The 27,390-nt window shown below is 40.1% G+C and overlaps 1 protein-coding gene across 1 annotated transcript in view; it reads left to right on the top strand.

The window, feature by feature from the left end:
• The window catches only part of FBXL22 (F-box and leucine rich repeat protein 22), a 105,331-nt gene that overhangs the window by 71,858 nt on the left and 6,083 nt on the right, over positions 1-27,390 (top strand). The gene's annotated exons all lie outside the window — the stretch shown is intronic.

Genomic DNA, 27,390 nt, shown 5'->3' with positions numbered 1-27,390 from the left:
AAAGTAAATAAAAAACAAACTACCCTAATGGGGCACTTATCTGATGTATAGGCATTCAGCACAGCAACAAGGTATTCAGATCAATGACCGATAATGGCATTTGACTGGCGGTAAAGAAGTTTTGGGTAACTGCGTCCATACATCACCTTTATGCTCTATTTCCTGTGTTGGGAGCATACATGTGACACATGGCACATTCAAGATCATAAAGCATTGGTATACTGGCTGAACAATGGGCTATCCTAGGCAGGAGATCACTATAATAAAGAATACTGCAACAGTGATATAGAAGGACATCAATACATAGAGAATAATGTTCAGGAAGGCAGGAGTTAAGCAATCTATGTAATGTTAAATTTAATAATTAATACAAATCATATTTGTATAATGCATGAAAAATTATTTGTAATGGTTTCTTGTTTACAATTGAACGTGTATTCATTTCACTATGGAGTATGTGATGTTAGTTAAAATGTTAAAAATTAAAACTGTTTTGTATGTATGCCTATGACAATAACAATACAAGAGAAGCCATGTTATATTATGGAGTTCCAGGAAGACAATGGATTAAGATTGTTTTTTTCTTACTTCATGATCAAGACATTATCTTAGCTACACTGACTTCTGTTTAAAGTTTCCAGAAATTCTTAAAGTAACTAAAAGCATGAGAAGTGCTGTGATAATGCATTTCAAGTAATATTATTGAGATATGGCACCCCATGAGATATGGTAGAACATGGACTGAAGCTCCAAAGGCAGTGATGTCTCCATATTCATAAAGGATATGCACACCTCTAGACTAGTAGCCCAGCATAACGCATCTGAGAGACTTCAGGTACAACTAACATTGGGTAAGACGGTGATTCAGGTTGTAGCCTGCTATTAAGTCCCCAACCATTTCCCTAGACTGTCACTCCACGTTCCTAAGCACTCTGGAAAATATTAGGGTCCAACCCAACACTCTCCTAGTAGGTGACTTCAACTACCCCTCTATCAACTGGCAAAACTACTCATGCAGCAATACACTGGCCCAACGCTTCCTAGAATTCATCAATTCCAATACCCGGGATCAGCTCATTCTTACCCCCACAAGAAGAGGCAACATCCTTGACCTGATTATTACTAACATGGGCAACCATTGCTCTACACCAATAGTCAATTCCTCCCTGGTTAGATCTGACCACAAACTAATCACCATGGAAATCCATATCTCACTCACAGACCCCGCAAAGGTAACCACCATGAAAAACTTCTCCAGAGCTGACTTTGGGCTCCTAAAAACAGAGGTGGCTAACTTCACAGCACCCATGTCACTGGAAAATAGATGCATGACTGCCAAATCATACACTAATGCACTGTATGAACATGTACATAAATGCATGGAACTAGCCATACCCAATAGAACCAAGATGTTCTCCTCCAAAAAAAGGAAGCCAGTCTGGTAGTCCTCTGCCATTAATAAACTCTACAACAGAAGGAAGAAACTGTTGCAGAAAAAAGGTGAAGTCCCTATACTGGAAAAACTCCCTTATTAGCTTCAACAAAAAGCTGATATCCCTCATTAAAACCTTTAAAGCCAGCTATGAAGGACGAATTGTGTCAGACACTAAAAACAACCACAAAGCCTTCTATAGTTATATGAAGAATCTCCACGGCAATACCCAGGTTTGCTCTGAGTTACTGTACAATGGTACCTCCTATACTGAGCCAACAGATATTGCTAGCATACTGGCAGACAGATTCAGTGCCATCTTTACCCCATTCTCCCCCCTAAAGGGCCAATCACAATACAGAGGAATGCCAGGCACCCAAGCATTACTGCAGCACAGGTTAAAGCTGCATTGTCTAAGCTCAAGAATACAGCTTCCACGGGACCCAACAATATCCTTGAATGTGTTCTACATGAACTACAAAGTGAACTGGCACCACATCTCTGTGCCCTGTTCAATCACAGCCTCACCTTAGGCTTTTTCCTTACCAAATGGTGCACTGCTACAGTCATCCCTCTCCATAAAGGGGGAGCGATTACAGACCCTGGGAATTATTGCTCCTTTAGCCTGATGAGTCTCATATTTAAGGCTATGGAATGCATCATCATGGACCTAATTAACAAGGATATAGAGAATCTCCAAACTCTAAATCCCATGCAATTTGGTTTTGTGAAAGGTAGATAATGCTTTCTCAACCTAGTTGACTTCTTTGAGTCAATCACCAGAGCTGTGGATGAGGGCAAGGCAGTTCATACAGCCTACATTGATCTGGCCAAGGCCTTTGATACCATTCCCCACTCAGGAATTAATAAATTCCCCAAACTAGGTATCAACCCCATATCACTAGGTGGGATGCAAATTGGCTCACAGATAGAACCCACAGTGTGAAAGTAGCAGACTCCAAGTCAGACTGCCGCTCAGTCACAAGTGGAGTCCTACAGGAATCGGTTCTGGGTCCTCTCTTGTTTAGCATCTACTTCTCAGAAGTCCAGGCCAACACAGAGGGACTCTAGCTGACCAAGTTCACAGATGACTGCAAGCTGGGAGCCATTATTAATTCCCCAAGTGATGTAGAGATCCTAGAGAAAGGCCTCACTGAGACCAATGACTGGTGTCAAAACCATGGCCTTAAGCTTAATGCCAAAAAATGCGTCGTCATCCCCTTTGTAAAAAAGTCAGTACTCACTAATTACCACACTGATGGGAGCCCACTGAACACTGAAGGCATTATAAGAGATCTGGGGACACAGGTTGACAGCAACCTCTCCTTCGACCACCACATTGCCACTGCGGTCAGAAAGTCCTTCTATGTAGCACATCTCATTACCAAGGGTTTTGCATCCAGGAAGAAAGAGGTCATCATCTCTCTCTACTCTTCCCTCATTAGGCCAATCATTGAGTATTTGGCATGTACCTCACTAGACACATGGAACAGCTGGAAAGGCTGCAAAAGTACCTCACAAAGAGGAACCTAGGCCTTAAACACATGCTCCTCATGGACAAACTCAAAAAACTCCAGCTATTCTGTCTCATATCATCTACTAAGAGGCGATCTCTGCTTGACTTACAAAGCCATATCTGACCCAGCTCTGTTAGAAATGCTCCAGAGACCTCAACCTCATTATCACAATCAACAGAACATGCTGGAGGGATAGGTTCATAACAGAGAGACTGCCCACGCTCTGGAATAGACTTCCCATACATGTCAAGCAGAGCACCTCACTGGCCCTCTTCATGAGAAATCTCGAGTGGATGGGAAATAGAAAGTTCACCCCGGGGATCACTCCAGTGGCTCTACTTGATAGAGTCACTGGGAACTAACTTTGGGCAGCATGATGCCAGGGCACTTCTATGAGCTAGGCTTGTAAAGGCTCCTGTGCCATTAGCCTAGTACACACCTATGAACCTATATATAGTTTTATCAGATAATGGTCAATAGAATGCCAGTAATGACTTTAAGATGTTTTCAGAGCTATGTGAATTTTATTATATTGCATTATTTTCCAACTACCCTTCTACTTACTGTAATCATCTTCATGGTTGCTGCATTTTATGGAAATGGAGATTCCCCCATAACTGCAACATCCTCTACAGAACTTAGAATTTAATCAGCCATGCAGATTCCAGTTTCTGTGGTTGATTTTAATTGCTATACTGATCCCAAAGTTTTATTTTATTAATTTTATTTGTATTTCTTTAACAGGGTACAGCACTGATCTCCATGGAACTTTTTCAGACTCAGCCCGGGAGCAGTGTCTGCTTAAGTGACTTGCTCAGAGTCAAACAGTTAGGCAATGAAGACTGAGTGAATCAAACTTTGCACCACTGGACCACAGGAAACAGCTTGTTGATAGCTCCTTAATTCACAAGCTGATAACATACCATTTTTTGCTGTGTCTTCAAAGTAGTACTAGGAGGAGTTAGAGCTATGCTACATTTGTCTCTGGACTCCACTACAATATTTTTTCCGACCATAGTGTAGGCTAAGTCTAACAGGTGACCCCTTCAACTTCCTAGTGAGAAGACCCTTGTGGCTAGAATTTGACTATAGGTTAGAAAGCAAGTAGTAGAGTTGAAGGAACAGAGTCCTCACAGGACTGTCACCTACACAATTCTGTTAGCCACAGTAACTGTCTAACATGCTTGTAATACATAGCATTTAACAGATGCAGTGGGCATCCTTATGAGCTTTACAAATGTCCTCATTCATCTTGCTTTATGCTTTCCTCCCATTTACATTAAGCAAAGGGCATAACCATATGTTGAATAACTGTGCTAAGTCCCCACACCCCCTGCATGGAAAAAGAAAGCAAGCCACTGGCTGCTCATCCTTTTCCATTTGGCCAGTAGCACTGGCCGCTTATGGCCATGGCATGTTCCTGAATACCAGTTACCACCAATGGTTCAAGTGAATGGCATGCCTCTACCACAGCTATATTAAATTCAGATTTAATTTACAAGTCTCCCTTACTGTAACAGAAAACTAACACCCTATCAAATTTAATTATAAACTTGTCATAGAGTCAACAAGGCAAATTAGCGAGTCAAAAATAATTTCACAAATAAGCTTTTGACTTTAGACTGTGCAAAGAAGCAAGCAACAATAACTTTTATTTTGACATAAAATTAACTTTAAACTTGAGGTTAAAATCCTTTATACCAGATGACTTTTAAGCCCTTAAAGTTAATTATACTTTTTTTTTTTTTTTTGCTCTTTGAATGCAAATCTCCAAGCGGATGCCTTGATCTTCTACCATTGGGCTAGTCTTCCAACTCTAAACTGTTGGCATTGTCTTTTACTTGCAGTCACTTCAATACTGTGTCACATATATTTTAATACTTTACAATGGTCTTTTAAATAAACCATCCATTTACTTATAAAATATCTGATTTGATATACTTTAAACAGTAACCACAATGTAAAGAGTACTTCATAAATAAGTGGTTGCCAATAGGAATTTGACATACAATAATCACTGGACTGACTGGAAAAACAGGGCCATAAACTGGATAAGTCTTTTTCTATTATTTTTGTCTCACATTGATTTAAACACTATTTTGTACTTTGGTAATCTTTCAAATAGAACTCAAGAAGCTAGTTTTACTATTTATTTATTGACATTTGTTAACCGGCTTAGTCCAACTGAGCCAGGGGCCCATTTTCAGTGGAGACCCGAGGAGAAAAGCTACATAAATAATACAAGTAATTATATTTACAAAATATTAAAGTAGGGTCACAGAAATATAGTACAAGTCAAAAATGTGTGCACAGCAGTACAATGCATAGGTAAAACAACAGTTAACAAGTACAATTTCCAAACATTTGAGAACAGTATATAGCATATGCCAAATAAGTAAAAGGTTTAGAGAATATTACACCAAGGAGTACAGTATGAATACAGTTTGTAGAGCAAGTACAAGGAGGAAAAGGAGTTGATAGGGAAAAGCAGATATAATAAGAAGAGAGGAGACTAGTTCAAGTGGGGGTCTACAAGGGCATGACCAAATCTTCAGGAGAAAAAGTTTAAGTTCTTAAACTGGTATTTATGCTGAATGCTTCTTATGTTGAGACGGAGTGAGTTCTAAACTTGGGCTACAGAGTGTTTGTAATGGGTCTTACCAATGTTTTTGGTGGGTTTGTATAAATGGAGGTGTTTACTGGCAGTAGGGAGGTGATGAGGGGGGTTATAGAAGGAAATTAAATTGACTATTAATTATTATGAATTAACTATGTTAAGCGTAAACTACCTTTGTTCAGTGTGTCTGATTGCTGCAGAGCCCTGAACATAGTTTGGTTTGATTGGCAAGTGTGCTATTTTGTACTTTAGTGTTTTTGGGGATGTTTTTAAGTTGAGCTGGTTTGCCCCTGTTTTTGATTCTGAACCATTGCTTTGACTGCAAAATAACACTAACAACAAAAAACACTTCAAAAACAACTGGGATAAGGTGTGCTATGTTCAGTGTCACAGTGGGGAGCAGTGTACAGTAGCAAGTCATTTGTTTTCCATTTAGTCTATAGTTTTCTGTGATACTGTAGCTATCACCTCCCTGCAATTACTCTTGTTTTCAGCTAGTCTTCCGTAGTTACTAAAAGTGGTGCTATCTGGTCCAGCCCTGCTCTTCATTCTGCAGTTATGCCGCAGATTGTGGCTATAAGAGATCCATATAGTAACCAGCTGCTGCAAAAGTTCAGATACTCTGAATTTATTGTTGCATTCTACCTGTTTGTTACCTACCAGTGTAAATATGTTTTTTTTCCAAATCACAGTATTTGTCTTTCCAAAACCAATGTATCACTTTCCACTAATCTCGCTATTGTTGCATTTATCTCTTCGTACTTTTAGAATGCATCCCAGGCACAGATTGAATTTAGTCAGTTAGGAACACTGCTCTACCCTAGTTAGCAAATCAAATAAAATAAACTGATTTTCCAAAATACTGTTCAAAAAATGATGTGGCAGACAAGAGCTGGAAAACACAAAGCTGAGGCCGGTAATAGCGTAAAAAAAGAGATTTAATTTCCGCTTTCGTCACAACTTCATCAGAATACAAAAAATCATAGCACTAAGATACTTAAATAACAAGTTCAATTAAAAAATCAATCAATTAAATAATCAACGTAAATTATATTGTGGTACATAAAACTATACAAAATAAACAAATGAATGAAGCCTTAAACATTAAAAAAAGCCCTTATTGGTGTTCTGATTTTCCAAAATACCATATAATTATTGCTGCACTGTGTGTGATACTTATGCCTGATATTACATAGACGTAATATTGTATGGCATCAGTGTCTATCCTCTCCTCAGCAGACATATTTCATGACATCCAGCTAATTCCCTCGATGAAATGAGTGGCATCCATGCCTTTTATTTCACTGACATTTAATATTACACTGTACTCCTCTTAAATTAACCCACTGTGGTGGTGGTGCTGCGGTAGCACTGTCGCCTCACAGTAAGACGTTGTCCCATTGGATTCTCAGCTAAAGCGTCTTCTGTCTGGAGACATGCATGAATGGGCATACCTTCACCGAGGTTGTGCGTCAGGGCTGGCAACTCGGTACGTAAAAATCTACTGACAATCATTAACGGACCGGAGTTCCGCTGTGGCGACCCTTAACCGGGAAAAGCCAAAAGACACAACTCCTCTTAAATTAACCACCACTAGTAATAAACACAGCTAAAGGTCCCTAGACTTAGTAAATGCAAACTTACAGGAACAAATAGCCAACTTATCCAATAGTGTCCTAATATTTTGGATCTTGTCCTAATAATCATAACCCCTTTTTGCACCGTACCCATTACATCTACATCACTAGTCAAATCCAATCACAAACTAGAAGTCCTCCCTACTGAAGCCACAAAACCTACCTTAGTGAACACTTCCAAGTTTAAAGGCTTTAAAACAGGCAAACCTCTTAAAAACCATGATGAGCTTTCAAAATTCCTTTGCAAATATCTCCACTCTAGCAACTGCTACCTGTACCTCACAAACACTAATATGTATACACACCAAGTAGTCCTCAATGGGACCAAATATAATGGGAAATGTAAAATCAAACCTCCTTGGTGGTCTACCCACATAAATAAATTCAACAATAAAACAAATAAAAAATAGTAGATGGCTGTAACAAGTTGCAATTTTGCCCAGCTAAATGACTCCATCAAGAATATCAGTAAAAAGCTAAAAAATACCATTAGGAAGGTAAAAAGACAACATGGACTGAAAATAACAGTAAAAATGAGGATATTTCCAGCCATTTAACCACGTAAAGAAACTATGGAAACAGCCCACAATTCTCACAACTACTCTACAATGAAAATACCCACTCTGATCCAAGGGACATTCCATTAGCTTAACTGGTCTAATCTGCAAAGCCATAGAATGCAACCTATCTTTACAAACTTAGTTATTGGAAACCTTATTGCTCTGAACCCTCACCAATTTGGCTTCATCAAGGGTAGGTCATGCCTACCCAGTTTAGTAAACTTCTTAAAAAGGGTCTCAGAAGCTGTGGATAGTAGCCAAGCAGTTCACGCAGTATACCAACAGCTGGCTAAAGCATTTGACATCATTCCCTTTGCTGGTCTTGTCAAAAATGCAACAGACTAAGCATAAGCCCTTATATTTTATTTATTTTTATTTGCAGTTTGATTACTGGGGAAGTCCACTGGGCCGAATATTAATCTGGCAGTCTGGCATATAGGTCTAAGACTATGTGCTTCTAGACCTAGACCCTTCAACAATCCTGGGTTTGATTTCCACAGCCTACACTTGCTTACTGCCTGACTCTGAGAATGTCAATTAATCAGGTATTGTTCCTAGGTCACCTTTAAAGAGAGTTTGTCTTTCCAGTGGACTCATCTGGTTAACAAACACATTTTTTTTAATTATTGTGATTGTCGCAGCAAACCGGTTGCCAGAGAGAACACACGGTGTTAAAATAGATGGAGCAACCTCAGAAAATAAAATAGAAGCAGTGCTGTCACTCAAGACTGTATGCTGGAATTTAACTACATTCCAACTTTCAAACTGATAACCCCAAACCTAAGGGGAACTAAATTTGTTGATGATTGCATACTAGGTGTTGTTTGCTCAATTTCTGATATCACTTCACCTGAAGTTTGGTATTAACCTTACAAATAACTGGTATAAAGACAATGGGCTTAAATAAATGTTAAAAAATGCAATATTGTTATATTTGGGCAAAAAAGCTGCCCCATGGCCTATAACATACACAGTACCCCTCTCTGGATTGATTCAGTCATCAGATGCCTTGCTACCTTCACTGATAATTCTCTGTCCCTTGACCACCAAGTCACAACAGTAATCAGAAAATCCTTCTATCTGCCCCTTGTTTGTTAAAAAGTGCAGGATGCAATCATTGGGATTTATGATACAAACTCCAGAGCTCTTTAACTTCAGGACCAGGCACACAACATGATATATTTCCATAAGAACAAGATACTTGGTTAAGGTGAGAGACAAAAAATATAAGAAATGGAAAAGAGGTCAAACTACGACTTTATTTATTTATTTATTTATTTAACATTTGTTAACCGAGAAAGTCCGACTTGGAATGAAACCAATTTTCAGCGGAGGCCTGGGGAGAAATGCTCCAGACGCATGTCTTTGTAACGTGGGAGGAAACAGGAGCGCCCGGAGGAAACCCACACCAATGCAGGGAGGACATGCAGACTCCACACAGAAGGAACCCCAGCCGAGAATTGAACCAGAGAACCTCATGCTGTGAGGCGACAATGCTACCGCTGCACCACCGCACTGTCCAAAATGTCCACTTTAAAAAGTGAAATAAACTGGAAACAGTACACAGGAAATATACCAAGGGCATCCACGAATGTGAAAATTTAAGTTAGTATGAAAGACTAAAACACCTGAACTTGTACAGTGTTTCATATAGATGTTTGAGGAGACCTTATTCAGGTATATAGGGCATTTAGAGACAACTACCTCTGTGAATGCTTGGGGTTATCAAAAAGTAGTAAAGAATCATCAGACAACCTATGTACAAGATTCTATAGAATGAGAAGTGTACTAATTGGTTCTCTGACAGAGTAGGTGATGCATGGAACAGGCTACTAAATTACATTAAAGCAAGCACTTCTTTAGACATTTTTCAGAATAGCCTGGACACTTAATATGGGAACAACTGTTTTGGTATATTGGCAGGCTAGAAGGGCATTAATGCCTGTGCTTGAAATGTTTGTATGTATGTATTGGTGTTAACCTTGATAGCTGGATGTGTAACACAAAATTCTGCATGGTCTTCCCTTGTGTTGTTCTTTTGGAGGCAGGAGATGTCATATAAAGATGGCTGATGGAAAGCCTTTAATGCTACTTGGACTGATCTGACTTGTAGATCCTGTAATCCTATTTGAATGAAAAAGGGTTTATAATTGCTTATTAGTGTGAATAATAAAACTGCAAAGTAATACATGCTAGGTGGTGATTCAGACTGTCTAATGCTGGTGTCTTGGGTTCAGAAATGAGTCCAGTAAGCCAATAAAGCACAAGCATGCCTTCTGTCCAGTATGTGGTGGGATCTAGCCCATGATATTTAGTGATAATTAGAGAAAGACAGATGTGTGTGCAAATTCATAATCAGTAGGTCATATCTCTATAAGTTTAAAACAAAATAAAAAGTAAGGGGGGATGATAAATTTAAGTAATTATGGGTATGGATTAAAAAGAATTTTGTTTTGGCAACTAAAGATACGAGGGAAGAATCTAAACAAAATACAAAAACTGAGAAACTGGAAGCTCTTGTTTATGGATTGCAATATAAAAGCAGTGAAAATATTTTAGTCCCTTTAGTTTTATATACAGGTCAGACATATTTTTATTAACTAGAGAAGTTGCGGACAGTAATTCATAAGGAGATGAAGGATTTTATCTGGGAGGGGAAGAGGGCAAGGGTCAAGCTGGATAAGTTGATCCTTCCTACAGAACAAGGTGGTTTAGGATTACCTGATTTGAATGGTTATTTTACAGCTACACAGTTAAGGTTCATATACACAACACAAGCAGAAAGCTGTAACTCAAAGTGGAAAGGGATGATGATGATGATAAAGCAGGGGGTAGAGGAATTCAAGAAATAAGTGTTGGATTTTGGATGCAGATTCTTAAGGAGAATAACAGAAGCCATACAGAATATTATATTCATAAAGAAGCAGAAAGTATTCTAAGAACTAAACCAACACAAGAATGGAGAAAGGAGAGTCTACCAATAGGGATAACTGCAATTAGGGGTACAGAGAATAGACAAGAGGGGGCTGGAATTTACTGGAGAAAACTGGCAAAGAAACCAAGAGTATCAATAGCAAATAGCTAGGGAGGGAAAGGTAACAGTGTGGAAGGAGGTGAAGACATTTGCACTCCAGGCTAGAGACTGTCTTCCCTATCAGGGACTGATATCAAAGTACAGGCAAAGAGAAAGGGGTTGGGGAATCCTAAGTGAAAGACCTGCTCTGGTAGAGTTTTTATTTGAATCCACAACAGAAGCTGCTGTTAAAAACGGGATAATTAGTAGGGCATATAAAATATTGCATGACTATAGGAATCAAATCAAGGAGGTTAGAAAACACTGGAAAGAGAAATTGGATAAGCAATTCATGAAGAAACAATGGAAGGACAAACACATGGTTCCCAAATGTGCAATAATGTCTAGAAAATATAGGATTTTTGCTTGGAAGTGTTTGCATGGGTATTTTTATCTCAATCAAACTCCAAAGAATTTTTTCTCAGATGGCAAATGGAGGTGTGCTGGGGAAGAAAAAGGTAACTGGGAACATACGTTAAGACTAAAAATTCCCTGTAAAGTACTCTGCCAGAAATACTGGGTGAGCAAATGGGTGTAACTAAGGAAATTATTTTTTGAGCTGGGATACAGGATCTGAATTGCCTAGACATACTAAGGCCTTGTTAAGTTTAATTTTGGTGGCTACCAAAAAACAATTGCTAGAAAGTGGAAACCATAATATAAACCGACTGTACTTGTAGTGAATATTGTAACAGAGATAAAGAACTGGAAGTGGGATCTTTAGAAAAGGGTAGGAGCAAATTACACAGAAAAAATGGAAATTGTGGGAACAGTACATGCAAAATAATGTTTTGGATGAGGGGTGAGGTTTAAGGGAGGGTAGGAATTGATCAATTTATGTAATGTTGAATTGATGATAATTGTTTAAAATATATGTGATATATAATGTAACTTGAACATGTTAACATGATTTGTTTTATTTTATATGATTTATGTTTACCTATGTCTTAAGCGATAATTCAATAAAGGTGTTAAAAGTGTACCACTCCAGTAAACAAATATAAGATAAAAACAATGTAATTCATGGAAATAAAAAGAAAATCAGAAGATGAAGGACACACTGACTGACATTACCTGCCTACCCAACACTTCTTGAAACTATTCTCTCACTTTACATACTGAGTTCAAGAAAGCACTACATAGGGATTTTTTCCAAATGATCAAAAGACTGCATTTATCAGAGTTTCATAATTAAGCAGCTCTAGTGGGGTGACAAAAGTTTTCTAAGTAGATGATTAGAAACTCTGGTGGGAATCTTTGGATTTGGATGCAATGGAGTAGTGTGTGTGTGGATGTGCAGTAAGGCATACTTCTGTAATAGAAAGCTTTACATAAATAGTTTTCAAATACTAAGTAACAGGTTACCAAGACTGCTGGTAGAAGAATGTAAGAGGAGTGGAATTAGCTTGAATCTTCAAAGCTCTGTTTTGTTTATATTTATATAGTTTGTTTACTGAGGTACTGCACTAATCTCAACCGACCATCTGTAGGCACAGCCCAGGTGAACAGGATAACATACAAAATGAAAAAACGTATGTATAGATAAAAGGATATGCTTATAAACAAACATATTTACAAATGCAAAAATATGCTATAACAGTTCAAGAAGCAATTTAAAATGTGAAAACATGGATGGAAAAATGGAATCATGCTTAGCAGAGCTTTTTGGATAAGATGTAGCCATAATGAATGCTACAGGGATAGCTGAGTATCAACATAAAGAGGCAGATAATGTCAGCCATCATGCAGAAAAGGATACCATGGTGAAGATCAACATGTAAGTATACCTTTAAGAAGCTTTCTAGGGGCTTGCACAAATGTATTAACAGTGAGCACGTGAGAGCCTGACTGCCAATTTGTAGTAAGCAGTTGACATGTAAGCATGTATGCCTGTGTAGTGTCAGTTTGTATTTTGTACTGCTGCTATCCATCCTGATGTATTTCTTTGTAATAAACCATGTAAATGAACTACCCTGCCTGTTCTTCTTTAACGAGAAACAAGACGAGTGACATGGTGTCAGAATGGGATCCAGATTCCAGACCGAGAAGGCACTCTGTTAAAGGTGGAGGAATATAGATTATAAAACGACCCCCCATTAAATATTCAAAAATGTGCACGCTGATTGGTCAGCATGCACATTGTAAATCAGAGTTATAGTAATGGAAAAAGGTCCGGTCGCCCGGACTTTTTCTATTACTATAACTCTTTTTTAAACAGCAACGGAGAATGCAAGATCTCCATTGCTTCACACTGACTCGCTATGTTAAACGAGTTTAACATAGCAAAACAGCTTTAAAAAAGCAACAGAGATTCTCTGTTGCTTTTTTTAAAGCTGTCTCGCTATGTTAAACTCATTTAACATAGCGAAACAGTTTTTAAAAAGCAACGGAGATCTTGCTTTCTCCATTGCTTTTGCCCACAGCTCTGATGTACTACATAGGCACCTGATGTAATAGGCTCCGAGAGCAAAGCAGTCAGAGGAGGAACAATGATCGGTACGAGGGACGGCTCCGAGACCTTTGGGTCTGGAGGGGTCAATTTTCTAGCTAGAGCTGGATCTGAAAGCAACCTCTTCACCACCCGCAAAATGTCCTCATCTGATAGGGTCCTGGAGGATCTGGTGGAGACTAAAGGAGACCTCCTTCTCTCCAAAATAGGAGATCTCAAAATAGGAAATACAGTCTCAATGTCAGGCAAAACCTTCAGTACCAAAGATGGTCTCGGAGCTGATGGAATTGACTGCACCGAAGATGAAGCAGAGTCGGAACTGGAACTCCTTGGTTCCAACACTTTAGACTTTTTGGTCGGCTCCGAAGTCGGGGCCGATGATTTTCTCTTTGAAGATTTTGGAGCTGCCTGACCAAGTTCCAGCTGTTCCTGGAAGGAACTGGTCATGAGACCCCTGTCAATAAGTTTTCTTTTCCTTTCGTTTAACACTCTTGTACTAAAAGCATGACAGAAGGTGCAAGGTTCCTGTAAATGGGCTTCACCCAGACAATATACACAACTGGTGTGGCTGTCTGTAAGAGACATTTTCTGTGCACACCTGTCACATTTTTTGAAGCCCGAAAGGCGATGATCCTTGTGATCCTTATCTTTGTTTTTAGACATAGTTAAACTAAAAATTAAAAGTGTAAAAAAGATTTTTTTTTAAATAACATTCACACACAGGGAGGAAAGGCCCTCTAACTTAAACGGGCACTACAGCCCTCTAATTTAAATGGGCTGTACAGTCCTAAGGGGGGAAGAGGGGTTGAAAACTTTCAAAAAACAGACGCACAATACAGAAGAAACTATTTTATATATATATATATATATATGACAGAGAAAAGGGGATAGAAAAGGACTAAATAAGTAAAAAAAGTTCTACTTGGCCAACAAGCCAGTAAGACACAACCTCGAAGCTTTTGTGGCAAACGAGATCTGGGGAATTGCCGTGAGGCACCATGGGATAGAGGCTAGTCTCGAGCTTTAGTATAGGCTGAGTCAGAGCCGAATATCGGCTCCGAACCCATCCAGCAAGAATTACGGCGAGATAGAACTACATAACATCATAAATTTAGAGTAATGCGTAACCCCCAAACGAATATTACACTGGAAAGGCACTTATTTTACACAAGAGATCAAAAGCCTGGGGAAACATTTGCAGCATACACAACTGACTTGAGAAATAAAGCTAAAACATGCAGATTTGGTGATTTAAGGGATGAGTTGATAAAAGATAGACTTGTGTGTGACATTAAAAGATGATGCTGTGAGAAAGATTTTGCTTCATGACAGTGATTTAACTTTGAATAAGGCCACTGAGTTTTGTCAGATATATGATCTCACAGTAAAGCACACAAATATGCTTACAAATGAGAAATGCATGCTTCCAGTATCTTCTGGTGCTCATGTTGATAGTGTGCAGCACATGGTTAAAAGAAACAGGCCCAAGCACATGACAGCAACTGCAAACCCTGTAACATTCACTAGGAAACCCCATAGCTTTCTAGCAAGTTCCAAGGTGCACTCTGGAAATCACAGTCTCGGTGAAGCACAAGGGTGAGTCAGCAAACTCAAAGCATGTACCCTTACCTATACTCATAGTCAACTGTCGTGATTGTCGTGCAAATCATGAGCCCAAAAAGAGAAAAGTGCTTAGCTTTTTGTCAGCAATGCCACAAATGCAATAAGTGGAATAATTTCAAAAGGTTTTGTAAATTAAACAAGGGTCATTCATTTATTAGGAGAGAACATTCAAAGAAACAAGCTGATCAATTAGAAAGCTGTGACCCTACTTTTTATGTTGATGGTGTGTCAGTATTTAATGAAACAGTCAACACAGTAGATTTATGGGCAAAGAATTAAGTATTCTGTACTGTTCGGATAAATGGGAGACCTACAGAACTCAAAGTTGACACAGGTTCAAAGTGCAATAATATGTCAGCAGAAACATTTGCTAGAGTATGTACTGGTGAGAAGCTTGATTTGGCAAAGCGTGCAAAGCTTGTTGCTTATGGTGGTGAAGAAATTCAGACTGAAGGTTCAGTAGTGCTTTCATGTTACTCTGCTGGGAACAACTATGACTTTCAATTTTACATGGTCAAAAGGCAGGTACAGTCACTGTTAGGCCTCAGAGACAGTCTGAAAATGGAACTACTATCATTTAATAAGGAAGTGAATCATGTTAGCTTAAAAGACCACTGTTCTAATTTCATCCAGTCAATTTTTTCTACCTATGCTGACCTTTTTGAAGACAAACTAGGCAAATTACCAGCAGCTATACAAATGAAGTCAAAGCGCAGCTAGACAAAATGGTGCAGCAAGGTGGAATTTGTCCAGTTGAAGAACCTAGTGAATGGGTATCTTCCATGGTCGTAGCTCATAAGAAAAGCTCAGATGATACCAAAATCTGTATTTATCCACAAGATTTGAACAAAGCACTGAAAAGACCTCATCATCCAATCCATACAGTTGAAGAAGTCACTGCTCTTATGCCAAATGCCACTGTTTTTTCTGTCTTGGATGCAGAGAATTCATTTTGGTAAATTTTGCTTGATCGGAAGTGTTCATTGCCAACCACTTTCAGTACTCCATTTGGCATGTACAGATTTTTTGAGAATGCCATTTGGGAAAAATTCTGCCAGTGAAGTCTTCCAATGTGCAATGGAGCAAATTTTTTCTGGGTATCTGTGTGCAATTGCAGTAGATAATATTCTAATAGGAGGTAATGGTGAAGCAGAGCATGCCAGAAACCTCATGAAAGTTCTGGAAAGAGCATGTGAAGTGAATCTTTAGCTGAATCCTCAGAAGTGAAGTTCAGGCTATGAGAATTTACTTATGTTGGTCATTTGTTTACCAATTCAGGCTTAAGACCAAATCCTTCCAAGTGAACTGCTATTCTTGAGATGCCAGCTCCAGACAATGTTCAAGCCCTAAAACATTTCCTTGGCATGGTTAACTACCTACACAAGTTCATTCCAGACTTGAGCAAACTTTCAGCATCGCTTAGAGAGCTGATACGCACAGATGTATCCTGGTTATGGTTAGACCACCACCAAAGAGCATTTGATGCCCTGAAACAGAAAATTGCCAGTCCACCAACTCTCAGATACTATGATGTTCACAAACCAGTTGCTCTTTCTTGTCATGCTTCTAAATTTGGTCTTGGTGCAGTCATTCTTCAACAGGGTAGACCAGTAGCCTGTGCATCCAGAACTCTAACCCAAACTGAAATGCAGTATGTGCAGATAAAGAACTTTTGGCAATTGTTTTTGTATGTTCAAAGTTCCATGATTATATTTCTGGTAGACCTATCCAGATCGAAACATATCACCAACCTCTAGTCAATATTTTGAGAAAGCCTAAGCATACAGCTCCTGCCAGATTACAACACATGCTGTTGAAATTGCAAAAGTATAATTTCAATCTTGTCTGCACAAAAGGCAAAGTTCTTTATCTTGCTGATACATTATCCAGATCACCCAGAAATACCACTGAAGAGCATGAAAATGAGAAACTTGATTTTGAAGTCATGGAAGTGGGAAAATTTTCTACCATAACTTGAAGAATTTAGAAGTCATACAGCCTCAGATCCAGTTCTTCAGAAACTCAACCACTTTATCAGTCGAGGATGGCCGTCAAAGCAATCTTTGTTTACCTGATGACCTGTAACCTTATTTTCCATACAGAGATGAGATTTTGTTTGACAATGGTATCATCATGAAAGGTACAAAAGTGATTGTTCCAAAATCCTTGCAACCACAGTATATTACTATTTTCCATTGTAGCCACCTAGGAACTGATTCTACTAAAAGGGTGAGAGAACTATTATTTTGGTCTTCTATGATACAGGACATTGAGAAAGTACTTTCATCTTGTTTTGTATGTAATAGTTGTTGTTTGTCTTTCGGCTTTTTCCCGGTAAAGGGTTGCCACAGCGGAACGCCAGTCCGCTAATGATTGGCAGTAGATTTTTTATGAAACGCCGAGGTGCCAGCTCAACGCCCAACCTTCAACGAAGGCACGCCCATTTATGCACGCATTTCTTTCGAATGCTACCCAACCGCGGGGAGGACATGCAGACTCCACACTGAAAACACTCCCAAGCCAAGCCGAGAATCGAACAGGAGAACCTCTTGCTGTGAGGTAACAATACTACCGCCGTACCACCGAGGCATAAGCCAAATCAACAAAAAGAACCACTTCAGCTAAACCAGATTCCTGAACTACCTTGGTCGACAGTAGCTACAGACATTTTCAAACGGAATGGTCAACATTACTTGTTGTTAGTAGACTCTTATTCAAATTCGTTTGAGATTGACCTACTTCCTAATCTAGTGTCCAGTACTGTCATTACTAAGATGAAGCAGCATTTTGCAGTCCATGGTAGCCTGCACAAAGTTATTTCTGACAACGGTACACAGTTTACAAGCCAGCAGTTCAAAAGATTTGCTGAAGAGTGGGACTTTACTCATGATAAGAGTAGCCCTGAGTACCCGCAGTTAAATGGTTTTGTGGAACATGCAGTTCAAAGTGCAAAACAATTACTAGAGAAGTGGAAATGAGACAATAGTGATATTTTCTTGAATCTCTTGAATATCAGAAATGTTCCTCATGATAAACATCTTGGCTCACCTGCACAGAGACTTCTGTTGAGGCAAATCAGAACCACACTATCAATTAGTAGCTCATTATTGGTTCCATGTGTCAAGAACAACAGATCATGAAAGCCCATCTGTTAAAGATGTGCTTAGCCCAGAAATCCTATTATGGTAAGACCAGCAAACCGCTCAATCCGTTATGAGAAAGGGCGATAGTGAGGAGGCATGTCCAAATGTTTTGATCAGATTGGTGTCATGAAAAGTGCATGTCCAGAGCTGAGATCATACATTGTGGAATCATAAGGAGTAGAATTTAGGTGGAATCAGAAACATTTGGTACCAATGTCAGAGCCTGTACTGCAGTATCATATGTGCGAGAAAGACACTCATCTCAGAGTGAGTTTTCCAGCGTTCCAGTTCCAGGGGACATTCCAGTAAGTATCCCTGTTCCTGAGAAGAATCCTGAAACTCCTGAAGCAAGTTGTTCACCGATGACTGCCCCTGTTGCTAAACCCAGTTCTAATTGCTATATCACTAGATCAGGTCGCATTTCCAGACCATGTTCCAGATACATGGCAACTTGGACATGAATGCTGTGTTTATTTCTTATGGTCTGTACATACAATCGCATGCGTCTTTTCAAATGTTATTATCTTGTGGGCAATTCATTAAAGAGGGAGGATGTAGAATAATATGTATGCATACCTCTCAGAAGCTTTCTAGGGGCTTGCACAATTATATAAATACAAAGCATGAGTGCACCTGACTGCCATTTTGTAGTAAGTTGTTGAGATGTAAGCATGTACGTCTGTGTAGTCTGTCAGTTAATCAGTTAGTTTATATTTTGTACTGCTGCTATCCATCCTGATGCGTTTCTTTGTAATAAAGCATATAAACAAACTACCCTGCCTGTTCGTCTTTAATGAGAAACAAGACAAGCGACATGTGGGAAGAAGATAGAGAAATGGTAAGAGAGGAACACAGAGTGAAGAGGAGTACAAAGGAGAGGAAGTGTGATAGATATGAAGAGAAGAGGGAAATAGGATGAATGACATGCAGTAAGTGACTGGATGAAAATAGGAAGGGTGAAACAGGGATAAGGGGGTGCAAGAGAACTGCAAAGTTCATCCAATGTGACCAGTGTACGTCTGGCTGCACTTTGGGTGAAATGGTATTCCTTGAGCTGCTGTAGGAAGTCTAAGTACTTCTGGATGTCTGATTGACAATGGAATGGAGTCCCATGGCTTAGGTGCTAGGATCGAGAATGCCTGGTCAGTGCAATGAAGTTTAGTTTTCTGAGTTATTAGGCTGGGGAGAAACTGAGAAATATCTCTGAGATTATATATGGGATTTTGGTGAAGAGTTTATGAGTGAGGGAAATATGCCTCAGGAGGAAGGGCTTTGTGAATTACAGATCCAAGTAACAGGTTGGCTCTCAAATGTATTCAACCTATTTGGCCTTGGTGAGAGTTGAGCAGTGTTCTTTAATGGGGGAGTTAGTAATGAACCGGCAGATTTTATTGGAGATAGTTGACAAAATGACAGCATTTTTCTTGGAGGTTGCAGCTATTATGAGCAGTCCATATTAGAGCTAAGATAAGAGTATTCCTTTGCCTGTAGCAGCTTTGCCTGGCTTGGACAAAAAAGGTGACGGCTTGTTTGCATAAAACAGTAGCGTTTTTATCTTTTTGCATGTATTTTGAATGTGTAGTTGAAAGTTACGTTTTGCTTTGCATTCACTAACTATTCAGCAGTAACAGTTAATGCTAACCATAGCATATTTATGATATGCCGTGCTGGCACATCTCTCAACCATACTGAATTCCTCGTTATTTCACGGTTCTGAGGGCTAAATAGTGTAGTGCCATGAATTCCCGAGTGGCCCCTTCAAATCCTGATTTTTTTATTATTTGAAATTAAATTTGCAGTTATCGCCTGACTTCCTCCTACTGTTTCAGGTTATTATGCATCACATTAAAACTTGGGAAGATAAGCAGAATTCTGATATACCCCTATGCCCTTACTCTTTTAACATGAATGAACATTAACTGTTCTAAAACGGACCTGTCAGAATTACCACTTGCTAAGCTACGCAAAAGAATAGCAGCCTGAAGCAGGTTTCTTAAGAATAGTAGCTATGAAGCTGCTAAAACAGAAATGCTACTGCTCCAGCCAGGGTTTTCAATAACTCCTGTCTAGTAAAATGTGCCATGAAATTCAAGGACCTTAGAGTAAAGGTTGATGAAGCACAGACCCACTTTCCAAATCTGTCCATCATCCTAGACTCTTGGTTAGGTGGGTGGACAGTGGGACTCTCATCGGAAAGTTCCTTCTTGGTGGCTGCAGTCACCACCATGGCATCCATTGCTAATCCCTTTGCCCAATACTGGTGATCTTCAGGGGCTGATAAGATTTTATCTGGTCTCCGGGGAATCAGCTGTATGGAATCAGGGGCCTTCCACACCCACTGCGTGATTAATTTAATTAGATCATCAGTGGGCGGCACCACCCAGGAAGTAGATGGGCGAGCACCAAAGGCTTGCAAGTAAATGGATTCCTCAGAGGTAGGGTCTTTGGACTTCGTCACCCCTTTGCTTAAGAATCTCTAGGATGTCTCCCAAGGAGACATCTTCAGGGGGTTACCAGTGACAGATTCTTCTTGGGAATCTAAATGCTTCCTCTTGCACTACTTCTTTCGGGGTGGTTCCTCAATGGGAATCTCTAAAGAAAACTCAGAAGAAGAGGGGCCCTGGACCGGAGGAACTTGCAGCTTCGGTGCTCATTGTCCTGATGTGGAGGAAGGTGGCAGCTTTGGACCAGAACGTACTGACATACAACACTCCGACACAGAAGGGGCTAGCTGAGAGCCTGCCGAGGCTAATGCTTCTCCATAACTTGGAAGGCAGGCCCCTCTGGAAGAGGGATGGGAGCCCAGAACTGAGAAAGACAACCTTGGAACTGAGGTCACACCCCACTCTGAGGGACCACCATTTGAAGCACGAGCCGGGGAAGAGTCTGCAACTGTCAAGTGCTTCCAGAGCTAAGGATGACTCGGAATAAAAAATAGGAGCTGATCTGAAACCAACAGCCGAGCTATGGCCTTGAGAATTTACCGGTTCCGAGGAAACTGAAGATGTCAGAGCAGTCCCTGGAACCAAAGAGCGAGTGCCCGTTGGCACTAGGGCAGCTGGAACCCCGGGAAAATCTAAGTGGTGGGGTCTACGCCTCCCTAAGTCAGAGGAGAAAAATCCAGTGGAGGTCTGAGAAGGGGCAGGAAGACCCCTGGCCACCAAAATCTGATCTACCAACCTCACAACATCCATCTCGGAGAAGACTGAACAGACATCCGTGAGGGAGATTTTGGCCTTTCCAAAAAAGGACTGGGTAGTTGACCCACAAAGGGGTCTATGGAAGGGGAATATCTTGTCCTGGGAACAGGCATTACTTCCGACTCTGCCACCGAAGAGATAGGTAGATTCTGCTGTGGTGCAGGTGGTGAAGTCAGCGCCGACTGGGGAACTGGTTACGACATAGGGGCCGAAGATCTTGGTGCCATGAGAACAGCAGTAGCTGGTGCCAAAGATTCTTGTTCTGTTAATTTTGGAACCATAGTCTTCGGTTCAGAGGAGCCTGATGGAACCGAGGACTTGTGTTTCTTAGTCTCTGATGCCATAGGGGAACTCGGTACCAAATGACTCCTCTTTTTGGAGTGATCAGATTTAGAAGAAGGAGGATCTGACTTGGACAGCACTTCTTTGAAATTAGATTTTAGCATTTTTTTTAAAATCAACTTGTTACGTCTTTCTACCAAGGCTCTGTTACTGAAGGCCTGGCAGATCAAACAGTCTTGATCCAAATGGGATGCACTCAAACAATATACGCATGAAAGATACCCATCTGAATTACATCTCTTTTGCTCACAGCCTCAGCACTGCTTAAAGCCCGAAATGCCCTTTTGCTTTTCTGCCATTTTGAATTAAGAAGAAAAGTAGTCACACACACAAATACACAAAACTGCAGTGAAATACAGATGAAAATTCTACCAATGATGGTAGAGAGAAATACCAAGATTGGTAAGACAGAAAAAAAATACAAACAATGGTAAATAAGTGCTACCTTATAAGGTAAAAGGAGAGGGGAAGGTTACCAACAATGGTAACAAAGATACCGTGATGTATTAAGGGTAGAGAAACACAGTCACTCTAAAGGAGTGTACTAGAGGGAATTTTTTTTATATATCTATATATATATATATATATATATATATATATATATATATATATATATATATATATATATATATATGTATACACATACACACACATATAGAAATGAACAGAACGTTTTGAAAAATCAATACATTTTTTACTTAGCTGGAGAGTATTGGCTGATGCGTCTTGCTAGCAGAGTGACAAATGAGATCTAAGGTAGTGGAGAGAACGGCATTAGAGTAGAGTCTTAGCTCAAGAGTTTCTTGACTGTCGTAAGCTGAAGAACGGCCGAGCCAGTTCTGAGGATCGGAACGGAGTCCCATTGGTCAAGAATGAATGAAGATTGGCAACATCAGATTGAATGTTACCTATTCTAAAATGGATCTGTCAGAATTACTGCTTGTTAAGCTATGCAAAAGAATAGCAGCTTGAAGCAAGTTTAAGAATAGTAGCTATGAAGCTTCTAAAACAGAAGCGCTGCTCAACACAGTCAAATGAAGACAGTACACTTGCATGCATTAAAATAAATCTAATTCCATAACACACAAAACTCTCCATGTTAGAACTCAACCCACGCCAGCTCATTATTTAAAACCATTATTACCTAGCAACTAAAACAGCACTACATTTTTATTTGCAGCAGTGGTACGAGAATGATTTAAGAGTAAGACCACCTCCAATGAACTGTCTTTCCAATGGTCTTATACACTGTGTTGACTTGTCCATCCTGAATGGTTGACTGTTTCCAGTCCTATGGTTGTTTGAAAGGTAGCAGGCGGTTATAACTGAATGAAATATTTTAGAATTAAAGTCACTTTTTATCTCTTAAATTTGTGTTTGCTGTTTAACATGATCTAGAACACATAATCAACAATTATTCATTACGGTAAGGGTGTATGCAATGCATTCTTTTATATTGTGGTTTTGTACCTTTGTAAGAGTTTACAATTATTTGCCTTTTCCAGTGGCCCTGTGTTTCTGTAGGCACATTTTTTTCTGTTGCTGCACAATGTGTCGGTATTCCCCTTTTTTTGTGATAGCAAAGATGAGTTCGTTTGAGAGTTACTTCGTCAGGCTAGATGTGTGGAAGAGGCTATCTGCCAACAGGGAGGAAATCATGTTGTGGATTGTTCCTAGGCTCCTTTAAATGGCTAGTCTTTCCAATCCCTGAGCCATGTTCACTGAGCTTGAGTGTTCAGGGACTAATTTTAGGCCCACAAGGAGAGCTGTCATTATGGAATGAATGTTGCATTATTTACTATGATATGGAAAAGTTATCAGTATTTTGTAATTTGGGACTTGTGGGACAGCGAAGCTGGCGATGTTTTGTTTTTCAAAATTCTGAAAATCCTGTATTAGCAACACCCATTAGCTAATGCTGTATTAACAAGAACTTGCAGTACTCTTTACATAAACTATGAGAGTTATACATTTTGGGCTGTCAGATTGTGTTCATGCATATGAGTTTGACCCAGCTCTTACTTTAACGTGAAAGATGACAGATGAAACTGCTAAGAGCTTAAGCCATCCTGCTGGACTTTAGTAAAATTAAGCTGATTATCCTTAAATTTACCAAAGTGAGCACTTAGTGGCCTGACTGCCTGTCAGGGACTGGGAGCCCGTATTTGTTTCATGAGCTATTTCAGCTGTTGGCACTAGACAGTACATTACGGTAAACAAAAAGCCCAGTTGGGGAGGTGCGAAGAGCTTGTGGCTGTGAGCTATTTGTAACACATGATAGGCAAAGGGCAGGGTACTTGGGGAAAACTAAGAGAGATGGTTGTGTTTATAAGGTGTGACAGTTTAGAAATGACACTACCTTTGGGAAAATCTGTTGAGTTTAGGTATTTATTTCTGTTTTGTAGCCTGATATGGGTGTTTAGCTTTCGTACTCGTTTTTTAGTATTTATTTTTTCGTGTGTGTGTTGACGTTTTCCCTGGAGGCAGATTTGCACATTTGTTTAAAGGTCGTCAAGAAGTAAAACAGCTTCTTAACTTAGTAACATATTAGTGATGTATTTGTAAATGTAGATCTGTGACAGTTGCAGTGAAGAGACTTCTGATTGTCAGCTATTTGTAGGTAGTTGCAATAATAAACATATTTCGTACTTTTGTCTGAAACGGACTGTCACGCCTTACATGAGTGCTGGTGGTGTGTGGCTGTTGCCTGCTGTTTCAATGTACTTGTCGTTCCTATAGTACTCCTTTATTTTCTGTGTGTGATCCCACTTCCTTTTCTAATGGCTGTCAGGATTATTGTGTCTGTTATTGCATAACCTGTCACACCCTATTGTCATTTGGAACACTTCCAACATTGTGCATGCTTTTAGTTGTGCTTTTCATCCAGTTTAAATTGCCTATGACATTACCTTCTATCTTTTGCCTCCTTTGGTGCATCTTCACTGCCTGTCTACATGACCATATGGTGGTGTGCTTTTTATTTTACAGCGGCTGACCTGTGCTACCCTGGCATCATGCTGTACTCAAGAGTAATCTTGTTTATTTTTGTTTTTATTTAATAACTGATTGGGTGAGCTGGTCTTAAGACTTTGTGACTTTTTCAGGCATAGCCCATGCTGCTGGCATATTAATACATTGTGAGAAATCTTAAAATGACAAGACACATGTACAGGTGTTCAACATACCTACTCTGTGTACTTTACTACATGCACACACATACATGCGATGTACGCTATATGTGTATATGCATGCAAAGGGAAGAGGAAGGGTGGCATTCATATCTTCTGATGCTGTATTTCTTTGTATAATTGCTGCTTTTTAAAATAGAACTGAGTTATGTGGCTTACTGCTGCTTGAACAGCTTTTGCCTTTATAATTGAACAGTCAAAACCCTGTGTATATTTATTACTTGTAATACAAGCATTACATATATGAAGGGGTTAGGGGTAGCAGTCCTCTGATCCCCTTGCCACTTGAAAGCTGCAAACTGATCTTAAGAGTACTCCCAGAAAGTGTCAATATCCCATTTATAAACAAATTTTGCTTTTGAGAAGCAGTTACGTATGCTAAGTAATACACCTATTCTTACTAGCCTCCTTCAGCTTTACTTGGCACTTTTAGGTTCATAGGTTCATACTAGGCTATCTGCCCGAGGGCATTTACAAGCCTAGCCCATCGTTTTGTGGCTTACGCCACCCCTTTAGTATGGGGAACTATACCCATTATTTTGTTGTGCCTCTGTCGAGCAGTGACACTGAGGTAATCCCTGGGGTATATCTGCGATCTCCCATCCATTGGTCAAGATTTCTCTTGAACAAGGCCAGCGAGGTGCTCTGCCTCACATGTACCGGGATTTTGTTCCACAGCATAGGGAGTCTTTGGGTGATAAATCTATCCCTCCAGCACGTCCTATTAATAGCCGTGTCAAGGTTTAAGTCTCCGCCTTGTGGCTCTGATGGATCTAGATTTTTGAGGTGAAGCATATTCATCAAATCTGGGTTTGACATGGCCTTGTATGTTAGGCAAAGGTCACCTCTGAGCAAGCGTGGCGACTGAATAGAGCTGGAGTTCTTTCAGTCGGGCAGCATAGGACAGATTTTTGAGACCCTTTATCCTTTTGGTGAGGAACTTTTGTGGCCTCTCCAGCTGCTGCAAGTGTCGGGTCAGATACATTCCGAATGGGGCATTGTACTCAATCATTGGTCTGATGAGTAAAGGGAGACTATGACCTCCCTTGATCTAGATGAGAATCCCTTCATGATAAGGTGGGCAATGTAGAAGGTCTTCCTAATTTAGCTACATGGGTGTCGAATGACAGACTACTATCAACCTGGGTCCCCAGGTCCCTGATAACTTCTTCTGTGCTCAGTGGATTGCCACCTATTTGGCAGCTAGGGGTAACCTTGTTTTTCCCGAAGGGTATGACTATGCATTTTTTGGCATTTAACTTTAGGCCGTGGCTCTGGCACCAGTTATCCATTTCTGTGAGACCCTTCTGAAGGATATCTGTGTCAGATGTGTTTTCTACTATGGCGCCCAGTTTGCAGTCATCTGCAAACTTTGTCAGCCATAACCCTCCTGTGTTTGCTTGTACTTGGAAAAGTAGATGCCAAACAAGAGTGGGCCCAGGACTGAGCCCTGTGGGACACCACTTGTGACAGGCTTTGAGTCTGACATGGCGCCAGCAACTCTGACCCTGTGGGTTCTGTCACTCAGCTAGTTTGCAACCCATCTTGTGATGTATGGGTTGACATTTAAGCTGATGAGTTTTTCAATGATACCCGAGTGGGGTATTGTATCGAAGGCCTTAGCCAGATCGAGGTAGGCTGTATGGACTGCCTTTCCCTCATCAATGGCTTTGGTGACTGTTTCGAAAAAGTCAACCAAGTTTAAAAGGCATGATCTGCCTTTGACAAAGCCAAACTTGGTTGGATCCAAAGTCTGCAAATTTCCTATGTCTTTATTTATGAGGTCCATTATGATCCTCTCCATGGCTTTGCAGATAAGGCTTGTCAAGCTAATGGGCCGGTAATTTCTAGGGTCGGTGGAGGCACCGCCTTTGTGAAGTGGTACCACAGTTGCAGTGCGCCACTCCCTGGGTACGTATCCAGAGGCAAGACTTTGATTAAACAGCTGTCCTAGCTGTGGGTTTAATTCCTCATTGAGTTCATGGAGCACACAGCCGGGGACACCATCAGGTCCCATGGATGCTGTGTTTTTTGCTTTGGAGAGAGCAGTTCTCACTTGGGCGCTGGAGATGTTTGGGGGGCTGCAATAGTTTGGTATAGATATCTCTCCTTTTGGGGGGGAGGGGGGAGAGAAGTTTGCACTGAACCTGTCAGCCAGTATGTTGGCAATGTCTGCAGGATCAGTAATCTTCACATCATTTTGAACTAGCTCTGAGCATATCTGGGAGTTTCCTCCCAGGTTTCTAACATAGCTAAAGAAGGCCTTATGATTGTCTTTTGAGTCTTTAGCTATTTTTGGTAGTAGTAGGTGCATTCTTTACGGGAATACCATGCATTTTGGTGTTTATGTTTGAACAAAATATTTTACACGGTTTCAAGGGGTGGCAAATATAAATGTAAGTGCACGTACTGACTGAAAAATAGGCTTAATTTATTTTTTGGCTATGGATGGCTGTGAGGGAGGGAATGGAGGGAAATTCTGCACAGATGTGGCTCTAGTTGTAAGAACAAGTTTTGTGTCAATGGGCAAACATTAAGAAAATGTATTTATAGTTAATGTTGGAACCTGAGGGTGCTGAAACTAAGAAATCATGACTTGAATAGGCTAC

The sequence above is a fragment of the Protopterus annectens genome, chromosome 7.part0 (assembly GCF_019279795.1).
Source record: "Protopterus annectens isolate FY-2018-M chromosome 7.part0, PAN1.0, whole genome shotgun sequence".
Lineage (NCBI taxonomy): Eukaryota > Metazoa > Chordata > Ceratodontiformes > Protopteridae > Protopterus > Protopterus annectens.
This window is presented reverse-complemented; position numbering and strand designations above follow the sequence as displayed.